The sequence below is a fragment of the Triticum aestivum genome, chromosome 7D (assembly GCF_018294505.1).
Source record: "Triticum aestivum cultivar Chinese Spring chromosome 7D, IWGSC CS RefSeq v2.1, whole genome shotgun sequence".
Lineage (NCBI taxonomy): Eukaryota > Viridiplantae > Streptophyta > Magnoliopsida > Poales > Poaceae > Triticum > Triticum aestivum.
This window is the reverse complement of record NC_057814.1, coordinates 119895082-119911268: the sequence shown is the minus strand read 5'-3', so window position 1 is coordinate 119911268 and position 16187 is coordinate 119895082.

Sequence of the window (16187 nt, the reverse complement as noted above, 5' to 3'; positions counted from 1 at the left end):
ACCTGGCAGAGTTCGTAGGCTCCGACAGATTAGAGCTCTCGGTTTGGTGCGTGCCGGCGGGGACCGGCGACTTGGCGTCTCGCGCGGCCGGCCAGCGACCCACCACCGGCCGTGTGCTCCGTTGCTTCCGGCTCAGGGCAGCCAGCGTGCCTGGTCGCGTCGTCACCCTCCGGTCGCGGCCTGACGACACACGCCACGCGAGCTGGCCGGTCGCAAACTGGCAGTGGCAGTACGTGCGTTGTGCGTACGTGCAGACAAGTTAATTTCAGCTTAAATTGTGCATCTAAATCAAAAAAGCTATCACATACACTTTTCCACTAAAATCCACAAACCACTATGCTTCTAGAGTATTTGAAATGAGCTACACTAGCAGTGAGAGATGAAACGATGAAGTTGCTAACCTTTTAGAACACTCGTGTAGTTGATGCACCACCAAATCTAGACAAATCTTGAAGAAAATGTATTGAAGAGAAGAAAGCTTAAGTATGGTTCGGGCATTTCATCAAACACCACATGTGCATGGGAGGTGAAAACAGAGTAGCACAAAGCTCCCACCCTTCCACGCCCAAAAAACAGAGGAGATGGGGGGCGTGGATATATATAGGCAAAACTTCAGTCCCGGTTTGTGTCTAAAACTGGGACTAAAGGCAAACCTTTGGGGCGTCCCTCTCTGAAGCGACTCGGGGGAACCCTAGCGTCCTCTGCCGCCAGCCCCCTCCACCCTCCCTCCCCCTCGCCGCCGCCGAGGGACACAGTCGGGCAAAGCCTGGTCGGCAGGTGCTACGCACGGCAGATCTTCCTAGAACTTCATTGTGTCGGCTGGTGGTACTTGACAGCATGGCGCTGAGGTGTATCAGTGGCGACCGCGACGTGCTCAGCTGTTTGCGCGCAGGGAGGAGGTGCCGTTGGGCGCTGTGGTGGCGTTGACGATAGCTAGACCGAGCAAGGTTGATGCATCAGTACAGTTCTGAAGATGGAGCGGTGGCAGTTGGCGGCGGCGGCCTCTGAGAGCACGTCGGACCAGTGTGTGCCCCAGACCCGGCAAGTGGCTAGGTTGGGATTTCAGGTCTTAGAAGTTAGGCTTGGCTGTGATGTCTGTTTGGTATTAGGCCCAGACTATCTGCGCCCCTTCATCAACTGGATAGGTGTGGCGACAGTTTGTTGCTCAGACGACGGCTTTAGTCTTACTGTTGTATGACTTTATAAGGTCTTGTGAGAATAATTAATAAAGTGGCCCTATGCATCGCCCAGATGCAGAGGCCGGGGGTCATCCTCCTTTTCTAAAAAAAAGCCAACCTTTGGTCCCGGTTTCAGACACGAATCGGGACTAAAGGGGGCCGCGCCCCTGATTGGTGCCTGCCCTGGCCCGGCCGGCGCCCTGGCCTTACAAACCGGGTCTGATGCACCCATTGGTTCCGGTTCATAACAGAACCGGGATTGATACTCTTATCTGGCCTGGACCAAAACCCTGTTTTCTACTGGTGAAAGAAAAGATAACAGAAGTATCACTAATTACTACAGTAGCATCACAACAATATTGGCTGGGTAGATGAATGGTACTTCGTGTTCGAGTGTGCTGCTTAAACATTTCACTGACACGGCGACACCAGTTGACCAGCACGGAGTTAACTTAACGTTCCGGGCAGATGATGTTAGATGAGGTTTTGGTGCCATGTCAAGCCTAATAGCGGGCCCCGCCTGCCATATTTCGCGCCAAATGGCTCACAGCCATGCGTTTACTGCTATATCTATACTATTATTAAAAGAGCAAACATAAATTCCTCTAAAGCCACACAACAAACTGTACACGGGATAAGCAGGACCCTCCGATCAAATCAAATTAAACATATCCTACTGTCCATATTACGCAAATGGTCTGCCATCCAAATCAACGGCTTAGATCAGATGTTCTGCCGAGCAAACGCCGCGATCTGCCAATTCTCCTAGCGCTCCGCGTGCCGGATTGATTCCACCCGAATCACGTTGGCGAGTTGTTTATCCCGCTAATTCCTCTGCTCCAGGCACACTCGATCTGCCTCCCAATTAATATCATCTTCTCCTCCGGAGCGCCAGGCGCCCGATCTGGCGTCGTCCGCCGCCGCTGGGCCTCGCCTACACCACGCGTCGCCGGCGCTGCCGGCTGTCCGCCCAAACGCCTCCCTCTCCTCTCCCGTTTCTCTCTTCGCCTGCTGCCGTCGTCCGTCCGACCGGCCGCCGCGCCACACGTGCCGCCCGCCGAAGCATGCTCTCACGCCGGCGACCTGCGCCGCCCCACCACCGGCCCTCCTGGACGCCACCTTCACCACCGCTCCTCATATCCGCCGCCGCACCGGTTCGTCGCCCGCCGGAGCATGCTCTCACGCCGGCGACCTGCGCCGCCCCACCGCCGGCCCTCCTCGACGCCACCTTCACCGCCGCTCCTCCTATCCGCCGCCGCCCCACGCACGCCGTCAGCACACACCTCTAGCCGGCGGCCTCTCCTTACGCGTGTGTCGCGGGTCGACGCCTGCCGCTTCTCTGTGGTCTCGCCTGATATCCCTGTCAGACGCGGGGAAGGAGGACGAGGTCGCCGCAGAGAGGTCACCCCGCCTGCTACCGGATCCGCTAATGGGCATCGTGCGGCGCATCGACGTCGGCACCAAGCAGTGCCTCCTGCTCCGAATGCATCAGGCAAACCGCTCCGAATCGTGCAGTGATATTTTGATCTAATTGTTCCGAAGGTACGCACCGTTGCTTTTCTCTGCTAACATCTTGGAGGTGGCATGCCTTTGGTGAAGGAATTGGAAGCTGGCATTGGTTTTATTAGAGCATCCATCCAGGTCAGACGTTCTTATAACTAAATATGGTGAACTGGGATCTGAAATGGGAACTGTCAGTTACAGGCATGCGTATTGTTTGACATTCTTCAGAAGTGCTATTTCATGTCAAGTTGAATGAGATGCTATTGACATCTACCATCTGAAAAAAGGAGATTGGTTTGTATTGTGCAATTGGGTTGACTAGGCTTTTATTAATTTTACATTCAGGAAGATATGCTCCTCCGCGTGAGCCACACCAATCTCAAAGGCCTCTTCCACTGTCGGTCAGCTCTCCACCCCCCATCTCCGCTCACTGATTTCCTCCACTTTCGAAATTTCTGTGGATTATACTCTCCTGTGCAATTGATAGTGAGAAATCGAATGCGAGATTTACTGATGATAAGCTTCAACTGTGTAGTGGTCTCTTGCATGGTTTATCGGATTTCGTGTAATTTGCAAATAATAAACTGACAATACAGCAAAACTTACTGAAGACATCTTTTCTTTCCGGTCAAAGGTACTTGATCATGCTTGCTACTATAGGGAAGGAAGTGGAACCACGGTTCATAAATAATAAGATTTTTCTGTCTGTTTTTTATTTCACATTGTACTGCAACGGTTATCTACTTGCAATCAGATAACTACATCTAATGCTTCCTAGATCTGGAACGTCAAGGTGTGGTTTCCTTGTTTTTCACTATTCCGTTTGACGCTTCATTTTCAAAATACATGAAAATTCCTTGGAGATATGTCTACTTTATCTACAACAATTATCGCTACTGTCTTATTGAAGAACTGATTCCAACGACTAGATTGTGACCTGATGAAATGCCCCCTCTATCTTCAAGGATTGCTAGGAATATTTTTGGTATTTTGGTAATGCTATTGGAGTGAGTTTGCAATGCCTATTTGATCATGATTATTGCATGATTTTTTTCAGTCAGAGAGATATTTGTGCCAAAAACAAGTGCAAAAATACCGAATTTTCGAACCCTCTTGAAATTAATGTATTTGGTTAAATGACATCGTTGTATGGCATTATTGTACAAAGACGTGATGCTGGATCATGTGAACAAACTTATTGGTGTATATACTTGCATAGGCAATTTGTGAAGCTTACATATTTGATATTTGAGATGTTGTTTTTGATGGTATATCATTTGTTATGTTGATGCAAATAACCTTGACATATGCCTATTTTATTGACTGTTTTTTTCAGAATTTTTTGTCGACCTATTGTGTTGCAACATAAATCGTATATATAATTTTGGATATGATTATTTGCACAATGACCACCTTGTCCAAATTATTCATATCTGAAGTAGTTCCCAGACCTGCAACTTCTGTTGATAATAAATGTAACATCCCAAAATTCTAAATTTTGGAATGTTATATTAATAAATATTTATGATTGTTTGTTTGATTGTTGTGTGACTGATTGTGTGAAATTGAGTGGAATTTGAAACTTTTTGAAAGTTGAATGAGAGGGAATGAAATGACTTTCCCAAACTTTTTCACTTTGCATTCTGATCTCCATGAATTCAAATTCTTGTCAAATGCAAAACCCTAGAGTGAAGATGACATGACTTCTTCCAATTAAAATGAAAAGGGTTTTTGAAAATATTTGAATTTCATTTTTGCAAATAATTCAAACCAGAAACTTTATGCAACTCAATGATTTTCACGAGAGAAGGTAAAATGACTTCTTAAAATTATGTGAAATATGAGTTGAAAGTTTAAAAGATTCAAATTGGAAGTTCTTTTGAAACCCCTTTTTTCAATTCAGAGTTATTTGGTTTTTCTTCAAATTATTTTCTCCAAAAAATAAAATATATGGAAAATAGGGTAAAATGATTCCCTAAAGTAGAAAATGGAGAAAAATGAGTTTGAAATCATTTTGGTATTTTAAAATATTTTATTTGGTTTTTAAATGAACCGGTAGCACTGTTTTCCTTATTTAATTTTTTGTGGATTTTAGTTGCCTTTGAAAATATGTTCATCTTTTAGGATTTATTTTTCTGAACATTTTTATATATTATATGTGTATATTATATTTCTATTTGTTTCTTAGTTTATTTATGTTCTGTTCTTTGTTTAAAAGAAAAAGGGGAAAAGTCTTTTTAAAAGGCTGAAGCCCAGTGTTCCAGGCCACCTCTCTCTCTCCCCGCGGCCCAGCTGGCCCAGCAGCTCGCTCCCGTGCCCGAAAATCCTTCGCGCAGGTCGTCGGCTCCCTCTCGCTCTTGCCCGCAGCCACTGATGCATGGGGCCCGCTGTCTTCTTCCTCCTCACGCCAAGCCAACTCGACGCCGGAGCTCGCTCAACCGCCGCCGTATCCCGGAACGCTCGGGATCCTCTTCCCCGATTCGCCCCCTCCTCCAAGAACCCCTCCCCCTATATATACCCCTCTTCCTTGTTCGTTTCCGCCCTAAAGCCGCCCCGAACCCCTCTCCCCCGCACGTATTGCCTCGCCGGAACTCGAGCACCGCCGCCATGCCATTGCCGCCGCAGCACTCGACCCCGACCACCTTGCCGCCACCTGAGATCACCACCGTAACCCCATCGCTCGTCCGCATCTCCCCGTGCCCTCACCCAAGCCCGAAACGCATCGGAGCACCGTCATCCGCCGAAGCCCGAACGCCATCGCCGCGTCAACCTCACCGTCGTCCTCCTCTGACGTCCCCGAGCTCACCACCGACCACCATCGTCATCGCCATCGTCTTCCGCATCTCCTGGACACCTTCCCCGACACCGAGGACCACCGGAGGCGTCGACCGCGTTGAACCCGAGCCGCCGGAACCTCGCCGGAGTCACCTCGCCGCCACTGTGAGCATCCCCTCTCTTCTCCCCCGTTCGATTTTTTTTCAACGCTCTAGATTAGATCTATCGAGTAGGTTGTTTTTTTAATAGATCGGTTTAGTTCCGGTTTGGTACGGTTTTTATTCGGTTTAGGTTGGTTCAGGTCTAGTCATTTTAGCCGATCGGTCTTTCTGTTTTAGCCCGTACATGTTTGTGTTATTTTACGACCGAGCGCTAGATAGTTCAGATCGCCCGCCTCCCTGGCCCGATAGCAGTAGGGCACGTAGCTAGTGCCCGATTGTTTTTTTTATTATTTTCGTTTCTGTTTTAAAAACAGAATAGTTCTGATTTTATATTGCTTATAACTCTTATGTTTTAGATCCAAATTTAGTGTTTCTTTTTGCATTAGTTTTATAATTTCTTGAAGTTTCTTCTAGTGCAATTGGATTTCATATTTGAGTTGTTTAAAATTGAATTTGATGAAATTTGTTCAAATCACCAACTTGGTCGTATCTTGAGTTTTATAAAATATTTTTGATTGATTCTTTTTGCTACTGTTTTGTTATAGTTTTGTCTATCCAGTAGCTTATAGTGATTTATTTTTAGTTTATTTTAAATTAAGTTTTTAGCAAAACAGTACTGTTTTAGTTATAGTTTTGTTTTAAGTCTTTTCTTTATTGCTTTTATTAGTTTTAAATTATTTCTTTTTTGTCACTCTTGAAAAATTTAGTTTAGTTTCTGTTAGTCAACAAAAGAAAATTTTGTTTTTGTTTTAAAAATTTATTTTACTTAGTTTTGTAGGAACACTTGTTTAGGTCATAGTTTGTGTTTCATAAAAGCTTTTTATTTGTTTCTTTTTACAAATAAAATTTTATGAAAAATACCTTCTGTTAACTTAGTTGTTTTACTTTGTATTTTCAGTTAATTTATTAGTTTAGTGTTTTAATTGTTGTTAAGTTTTTACTTAGGACAAAACTGTTTTGTGTTATGTCTTAGAGTTTTCTTTAGTAGTTTTGTTGTGTAGTTTTCCTTTGTTTTTATTTGGTGTCCCTTGTTGATTTGCATTTTATTTGTTGGTTTTATTATGAGTGTTATAATTGCTTGCTAGTACGTTTGCTTATATGAATGCTATGTTTGACTATATAGATTTTCTCGGAGTGACGAATAGTTTATCAAAGATTCTGAGAGCGTTATTATCTTCATCAAGTAATACCAGGCAAGTTCACTTTGACCATGCTTTCATACCTATGTTTTTACTGCATTTAGTGGCATCTTTGCAACAACCCTCCAGTAGTGATATTGAATTCTTGTAGTTGAGTAGTATGCATGAGGTAGGAACCCATCACCCTGTTACCAAGCCCGGGACGTTATTTATTTTAATGCTACACTATAGTAGACGGGGTTTGGTATGAGTGCACGAGAGTGGTGTGAAGAAGGAGGACTCTACGTCAATGACGACAACTCCATGATGGCATATGCGAGGACTGCATCTTCAAGGCCTCAAGACTTCAAGACTCGAGACAAGAATTCAATACACACTACTGGGTGAAGGACGGTTGACGGGCACCCTGGAGAAACCAGTGGATGGCCGGGATGCATGGAGAAGCGCCATGACATCTTGCGGAAAGCTTCACCCAGACTCAAAGAGACGGAAGAATACTTCATGCCCGGAAGCTTACCTGTGCAACCGCAAGTCACTATGGGCTCTGGCTTGGTTGACCTTAGTTGTGACTCTGGCTGGGACGGTGCTAGCAGATGTAGAACTACGGTAGGATTGGATGAGCACCGGACAGTGGTCAGAGGAACTCTTTGGAAGACCATGTTTCGGTCATCTTGTTCTCAAACACCCTGAAGTGCGAGAACGTAAAAAGAGGGATCGAATCATGCGGGTAAAGTGTATAAACCTCTGCAGAGGGTTTAAACCTAATCGATTAGCCGTGCCCCCGGTTACGGACAATTTGAGCCTCTGGACTTGGATCTATCTCGGAACTCTCAACACCGGACTGATAACATAATTGTGGGCAAGTTATGATGATTTTGGGCTATGAGACATCGGTTGGCGGAACCATGTCATGATAGAAAACTCCGTAGTACAGACTCCTGATGTTCCTTTGTTATAGGAAAATAAAATCAGCTTTTACGCAAACAAAACTCAGATACAGAGACACAAAGCCATATTGCATATAGTATAGTTTATCATCTGTTTTTCTTACAGTGATCTTGCCTGTACATTCAATGTACTGACCTACATGGCTGCAACGTATCATGTTGCAGATACTTTCTTCCAACGAGTAAGAGTACGGTACAGGGTTACGGTCTACACTCAACCTGCCGATGGGACTCCACACCCGACTATTAGTTTCCGCTGTGACTTATGAGGTATATATATCAGTTTTACGTTATTTATACATGTGATTGCACTTTGATATATACATTGATGTACTGTGTGTGCCAGCATACTGATCCAGGGATGGCACAGAAACATAGAGACTTGACCGTCTGAGGTCGGGTCGCTACAGATATGGTATCAGAGCACATGTTGACTGTAGGACGTGACCCTAGAAATCGAAAAGCCCTAGGATAGGATATCTCTAAAACTTTATTTTCAAAAAGACTCTTACTTCTCGTCTTTTCTGATTTTTTCAAGTAGTCCCTCTTACCTCCAATAGCCGGAGTATACCCTTTTCCCTTTTGACCACACGGAGGATCAACTAATGTCACTCCAAGAAGTGCAAGATATCGGACAAATGATGACCAACTAAGAGTAAAGAGGATTACACTATATATTTCGGAGGAAAGAAGCTACAGCAGTTGAAGACTCTGAAGGCTTGAAGAATTCAGAGACTCTGAAGATTGATTTGACCTTTAGAAGACCAAACCCCTGTTATATATACTTATGTTAGATAGGACGATTTGTGAGCTGTCATCTGTATGATGTTTTTCCGACAGCCGCAAATAAAACCTATTTTAAAAACTATTGTTTGTATTGTGTGTATATCGCTCTATTCTTCTCTCTTATCTCACCCTAAAACCCTTGGACCCAATAGGTGATGAATGAAGAAGGACTGATATTCTCTGGACCGATGACTCAGCCGAAGGCAGAGCTATGGATTAAAAACATGGAGGATCACTTCGAAAAAAAAATGATTTCAAGGAAGTATGAGGTTCAAGATGCTATTCAGTATTTTACCGACAGTGCTGCAACCTGGTGGAAAATGCATCAAGCCATACAAGGATGCAACGGAGCAAAAACTTGGGAGGAATTCAAGAAGACTCTGTTGAGATCTCGTCTTATTCGGAAGAACTATGATAACCCGAAGAAGAAACCTTGTGCCTGCAAGATTTGCGGAGAAATAGGACACACCCAGGAGGAACACAAGGATGGATGCCCTCATTGTGCGGAGAATCATCCAGATGAAGAATGCCCCACTAGGCAGGTGACTTGCTTGTTGTGTGAAGGAACTACACACGACCCTGGTCAGTGTCATATTTACCCCAAGGTACAAGAAATTACCAAGCAACAGAAAGAAGCCATGAAAGAAACCCTCAGGGAAAATTCAGAAGAACCTGTGATGAAGGAAGTTATTGAAGACCCTGATGGTGAAGGCCTAAACAGATTTTCGCCCAAGCCTGCTATACATGTGGAGAAGAAGGACAATTTTCAGAGTATTGCACGAAGGAAAGCCAAGAGTATCTCAGAGACTTCCCGGCAGCAGATGTAAAGTTTGACCCTCAGGAAATAGAAGCTCTGATCATTACGGAGAAATCTAGAAAGAGAAAACGAAGGCATACCCAGAACACCCCAATTTCTGCAGGAAAGGACCTGAGTCAGATCACTTGTTACAAGTGAAAGACCTTAGGTCACTATGCCAATAAATGTCCAGAGAAGAAGCCTAGAATCCAAGGAGCCTACATAATCACAAAGAAGCCCCGAGACATTTGTTTTCGCTGCAAGGAAGCAGGACATTTTTCTAGGGAATGTTCAAATCAGAAGAAAGCTGGAGCTGAGTAGCTGAGATTTTGATATGGCTAATAAGAGTGGTAGAAAGCAATCTTATTTTCATAAGTTCGATGAGTTGAGTTATGTAATGGGTGCTCAGAGATTGTAATGAATTCATGAAATCAATAAAGTTAATGTGTTATGATTTCATATGTTGTATTATGTGAGTTTTTACTCTATGAACAAAGATTTTGGACCAGTTTCGAGGATATGAGAAATATGGTCTATGGATGGATTTGTGAATTTCATTTAAGGGTGGTAGTACCCTGTGAAGAACACTTGACCCATGGAAAGGATAATGATATTTCAGGGAGTGAAGTTTGGACAAAATAGGTATGAGTTTTGTTTCGATATGTTGGTTACCCCAAGAATATGAAGGAATGAAGCAATATTGGAATTTAAGGAGGTGTAATGTTGGAATATGGAACAATTGAACTCCAAGGATGAGTTGTACAAGTGTTGGAGTGGGCCATAACCCACAGGCCCAGGATTTGAAAAGGAACAGACATAACTTTGATGAAGGAAGAAAATTGGAAGAAGCTATGATTCCATCAGCAGACATTTCCTCAGGAGGTTACGAAAACCCAAGAGTTGTGAAGAACGATAGATGTTTTGTTCAGGTTGTAGAAATAAAGGAATTATCCGAACTAAGTTCGTCAACAAGAGAAATTCTGCAATGCTTGTGAGGATGCCCAAGTGTTAGACTACGTGATTCACCATCTGCGTATGTAGGAATGGTTCAAGTACGGGATGGATTGGCCCCCATACCGGAGACTTCTATCATGGACTATCATATGTTGATGGAAAATCAGAGAGACTTGAAAACCTTAGAAGAGTGTCGACGCGATAAGCCATAAAACCATAGAATGGTAGGACGATGGAACCCTATACAGGCAACTGTTGCCAACCGTAGGTTATACGGTGAGATTCAACCTAGGACCATTTCTTGCAGGAGAAGCCAATAATGATTGACCACCATGAGATTTCGAAAGTTGTTTAGTATTGGCGACACACCTGTCAGATAAGAAGACCCAGTCTTGGAAGAACCTCACCAGGATGAAAGGACACGTGTTTTAGGAAAAGGGACCCCGGAGTGGGAATTATCATGAAGATATGAGAAGACCGACACCGTCAACCCAAAGGATGGAGTACATGAATTTTGTCGGAACCATAGCCTTGCTTTTAAGTGTGGTAGCACCCCGTACCTCTGTGATGATCGGTGGATTTGCTGGACGACCCCCAAACCCTAACCTTTTCTTTCTAGCCTTTTCGAATCTCGAGGACGAGATTCATTTTAAGTGTGGTAGGTTTGTAACATCCCAAAATTCTAAATTTTGGAATGTTATATTAATAAATATTTATGATTGTTTGTTTGATTGTTGTGTGACTGATTGTGTGAAATTGAGTGGAATTTGAAACTTTTTGAAAGTTGAATGAGAGGGAATGAAATGACTTTCCCAAACTTTTTCACTTTGCATTCTGATCTCCATGAATTCAAATTCTTGTCAAATGCAAAACCCTAGAGTGAAGATGACATGACTTCTTCCAATTAAAATGAAAAGGGTTTTTGAAAATATTTGAATTTCATTTTTGCAAATAATTCAAACCAGAAACTTTATGCAACTCAATGATTTTCATGAGAGAAGGTAAAATGACTTCTTAAAATTATGTGAAATATGAGTTGAAAGTTTAAAAGATTCAAATTGGAAGTTCTTTTGAAACCCCCTTTTTCAATTCAGAGTTATTTGGTTTTTCTTCAAATTATTTTCTCCAAAAAATAAAATATATGGAAAATAGGGTAAAATGATTCCCTAAAGTAGAAAATGGAGAAAAATGAGTTTGAAATCATTTTGGTATTTTAAAATATTTTATTTGGTTTTTAAATGAACCGGTAGCACTGTTTTCCTTATTTAATTTTTTGTGGATTTTAGTTGCCTTTGAAAATATGTTCATCTTTTAGGATTTATTTTTCTGAACATTTTTATATATATTATATGTGTATATTATATTTCTATTCGTTTCTTAGTTTATTTATGTTCTGTTCTCTGTTTAAAAGAAAAAGGGGAAAAGTCTTTTTAAAAGGCTGAAGCCCAGTCGTCCAGGCCACCTCTCTCTCTCCCCGCGGCCCAGCTGGCCCAGCAGCTCGCTCCCGTGCCCGAAAACCCTTCGCGCAGGTCGTCGGCTCCCTCTCGCTCTTGCCCGCAGCCACTGATGCATGGGGCCCGCCGTCTTCTTCCTCCTCACGCCAAGCCAACTCGACGCCGGAGCTCGCTCAACCGCCGCCGTATCCCGGAACGCTCGGGATCCTCTTCCCCGATTCGCCCCCTCCTCCAAGAACCCCTCCCCCTATATATACCCCTCTTCCTTGTTCGTTTCCGCCCTAAAGCCGCCCCGAACCCCTCTCCCCCGCACGTATTGCCTCGCCGGAACTCGAGCACCGCCGCCATGCCATTGCCGCCGCAGCACTCGACCCCGACCACCTTGCCGCCACCTGAGATCACCACCGTAACCCCATCGCTCGTCCGCATCTCCCCGTGCCCTCACCCAAGCCCGAAACGCATCGGAGCACCGTCATCCGCCGAAGCCCGAACGCCATCGCCGCGTCAACCTCACCGTCGTCCTCCTCTGACGTCCCCGAGCTCACCACCGACCACCATCGTCATCGCCATCGTCTTCCGCATCTCCTGGACACCTTCCCCGACACCGAGGACCACCGGAGGCGTCGACCGCGTTGAACCCGAGCCGCCGGAACCTCGCCGGAGTCACCTCGCCGCCACTGTGAGCATCCCCTCTCTTCTCCCCCGTTCGATTTTTTTCAACGCTCTAGATTAGATCTATCGAGTAGGTTGTTTTTTTAATAGATCGGTTTAGTTCCGGTTTGGTACGGTTTTTATTCGGTTTAGGTTGGTTCAGGTCTAGTCATTTTAGCCGATCGGTCTTTCTGTTTTAGCCCGTACATGTTTGTGTTATTTTACGACCGAGCGCTAGATAGTTCAGATCGCCCGCCTCCCTGGCCCGATAGCAGTAGGGCATGTAGCTAGTGCCCGATTGTTTTTTTTATTATTTTCGTTTCTGTTTTAAAAACAGAATAGTTTTGATTTTATATTGCTTATAACTCTTATGTTTTAGATCCAAATTTAGTGTTTCTTTTTGCATTAGTTTTATAATTTCTTGAAGTTTCTTCTAGTGCAATTGGATTTCATATTTGAGTTGTTTAAAATTGAATTTGATGAAATTTGTTCAAATCACCAACTTGGTCGTATCTTGAGTTTTATAAAATATTTTTGATTGATTCTTTTTGCTACTGTTTTGTTATAGTTTTGTCTATCCAGTAGCTTATAGTGATTTATTTTTAGTTTATTTTAAATTAAGTTTTTAGCAAAACAGTACTGTTTTAGTTATAGTTTTGTTTTAAGTCTTTTCTTTATTGCTTTTATTAGTTTTAAATTATTTCTTTTTTGTCACTCTTGAAAAATTTAGTTTAGTTTCTGTTAGTCAACAAAAGAAAATTTTGTTTTTGTTTTAAAAATTTATTTTACTTAGTTTTGTAGGAACACTTGTTTAGGTCATAGTTTGTGTTTCATAAAAGCTTTTTATTTGTTTCTTTTTACAAATAAAATTTTATGAAAAATACCTTCTGTTAACTTAGTTGTTTTACTTTGTATTTTCAGTTAATTTATTAGTTTAGTGTTTTAATTGTTGTTAAGTTTTTACTTAGGACAAAACTGTTTTGTGTTATGTCTTAGAGTTTTCTTTAGTAGTTTTGTTGTGTAGTTTTCCTTTGTTTTTATTTGGTGTCCCTTGTTGATTTGCATTTTATTTGTTGGTTTTATTATGAGTGTTATAATTGCTTGCTAGTACGTTTGCTTATATGAATGCTATGTTTGACTATATAGATTTTCTCGGAGTGACGAATAGTTTATCAAAGATTCTGAGAGCGTTATTATCTTCATCAAGTAATACCAGGCAAGTTCACTTTGACCATGCTTTCATACCTATGTTTTTACTGCATTTAGTGGCATCTTTGCAACAACCCTCCAGTAGTGATATTGAATTCTTGTAGTTGAGTAGTATGCATGAGGTAGGAACCCATCACCCTGTTACCAAGCCCGGGACGTTATTTATTTTAATGCTACGCTATAGTAGACGGGGTTTGGTATGAGTGCACGAGAGTGGTGTGAAGAAGGAGGACTCTACGTCAATGACAACAACTCCATGATGGCATATGCGAGGACTGCATCTTCAAGGCCTCAAGACTTCAAGACTCGAGACAAGAATTCAATACACACTACTGGGTGAAGGACGGTTGACGGGCACCCTGGAGAAACCAGTGGATGGCCGGGATGCATGGAGAAGCGCCATGACATCTTGCGGAAAGCTTCACCCAGACTCAAAGAGACGGAAGAATACTTCATGCCCGGAAGCTTACCTGTGCAACCGCAAGTCACTATGGGCTCTGGCTTGGTTGACCTTAGTTGTGACTCTGGCTGGGACGGTGCTAGCAGATGTAGAACTACGGTAGGATTGGATGAGCACCGGACAGTGGTCAGAGGAACTCTTTGGAAGACCATGTTTCGGTCATCTTGTTCTCAAACACCCTGAAGTGCGAGAACGTAAAAAGAGGGATCGAATCTTGCGGGTAAAGTGTACAAACCTCTGCAGAGGGTTTAAACCTAATCGATTAGCCGTGTCCCCGGTTACGGACAATTTGAACCTCTGGACTTGGATCTATCTCGGAACTCTCAAGACCGGACTGATAACATAATTGTGGGCAAGTTATGATGATTTTGGGCTATGAGACATCGGTTGGCGGAACCATGTCAAGATAGAAAACTCCGTAGTACAGACTCCTGATGTTCCTTTGTTATAGGAAAATAAAATCAGCTTCTACGCAAACAAAACTTAGATACAGAGACACAAAGCCATATTGCATATAGTATAGTTTATCATCTGTTTTTCTTACAGTGATCTTGCCTGTACATTCAATGTACTGACCTACATGGCTGCAACGTATCATGTTGCAGATACTTTCTTCCAACGAGTAAGAGTACGGTACAGGGTTATGTTGGGAATCGTAGCATAATTTTAAAATTTTCCTACGTTCACCAAGATGCATCTATGGAGTATACTAGCAACGAGGGGAAAGGAGTGCATCTACATACCCTTGTAGATCGCGAGCGGAAGCGTTCCAATGAACGTGGATGACGGAGTCATACTCGCCGTGATCCAAATCACCGATGACCGAGTGCCGAACGGACGGCACCTCCGCGTTCAACACACGTACGGTGCAGCGACGTCTCCTCCTTCTTGATCCAGCAAGGGGGAAGGAGAGGTTGATGGAGATCCAGCAGCACGACGGCGTGGTGGTGGATGTAGCGGGTCTCCGCAGGGCTACGCCGAGCTTCTACGAGAGAGAGAGAGAGAGGTGTTGCAGGGGAGGAGGGAGGCGCCCAAGGCTGTTGTGTGCTGCCCTCCCTCCCCCCCTTTATATAGGCCCCTGGGGGGTGCGCCAGCCCCAAGACATGGGATCTCAAGGGGGGCGGCGGCCACAAAGGGGGGAAGGGGTTGCCTTGCCCCCCAAGGCAAGGGGGAACTCCCCCTAGGGTTCCCAACCCTAGGCGCAGGGGGGGAGGCCCAAGGGGGGCACCCCAGCCCACTAGGGGCTGGTTCCCTTCCACTTTCAGCCCACGGGGCCCTCCGGGACAGGTGGCCCCACCCGGTGGACCCCCGGGACCCTTCCGGTGGTCCCGGTACAATACCGGTAACCCCCGAAACTTTCCCGGTGGCCGAAACTGGACTTCCTATATATAATTCTTCACCTCCGGACCATTCCGGAACCTTTCGTGACGTCCGGGATCTCATCCGGGACTCCGAACAACTTTCGGGTTTCCGCATACATATATCTCTACAACCCTAGCGTCACCGGACCTTAAGTGTGTAGACCCTACGGGTTCGGGAGACATGCAGACATGACCGAGACGCCTCTCCGGTCAATAACCAACAGCGGGATCTGGATACCCATGTTGGCTCCCACATGCTCCACGATGATCTCATCGGATGAACCACGGTGTCGAGGATTCAATCAATCCGTATGCAATTCCATTTGTCAATCGGTATGTTACTTGCCCGAGATTCGATCGTCGGTATCCCAATACCTTGTTCAATCTCGTTACCGGCAAGTCTCTTTACTCGTACCGCAATGCATGATCCCGTGACTAACGCCTTAGTCACATTGAGCTCATTATGATGATGCATTACCGAGTGGGCCCAGAGATACCTCTCCGTCACACGGAGCGACAAATCCCAGTCTCGATCCGTGCCAACCCAACAGACACTTTTGGAGATACCCGTAATGCACCTTTATAGTCACCCAGTTACGTTGTGACGTTTGGCACACCCAAAGCACTCCTACGGTATCCGGGAGTTGCACGATCTCATGGTCTAAGGAAAAGATACTTGACATTGGAAAAGCTCTAGCAAACAAAACTACACGATCTTTTATGCTATGCTTAGGATTGGGTCTTGTCCATCACATCATTCTCCTAATGATGTGATCCCGTTATCAATGACATCCAATGTCCATAGTCAGGAAA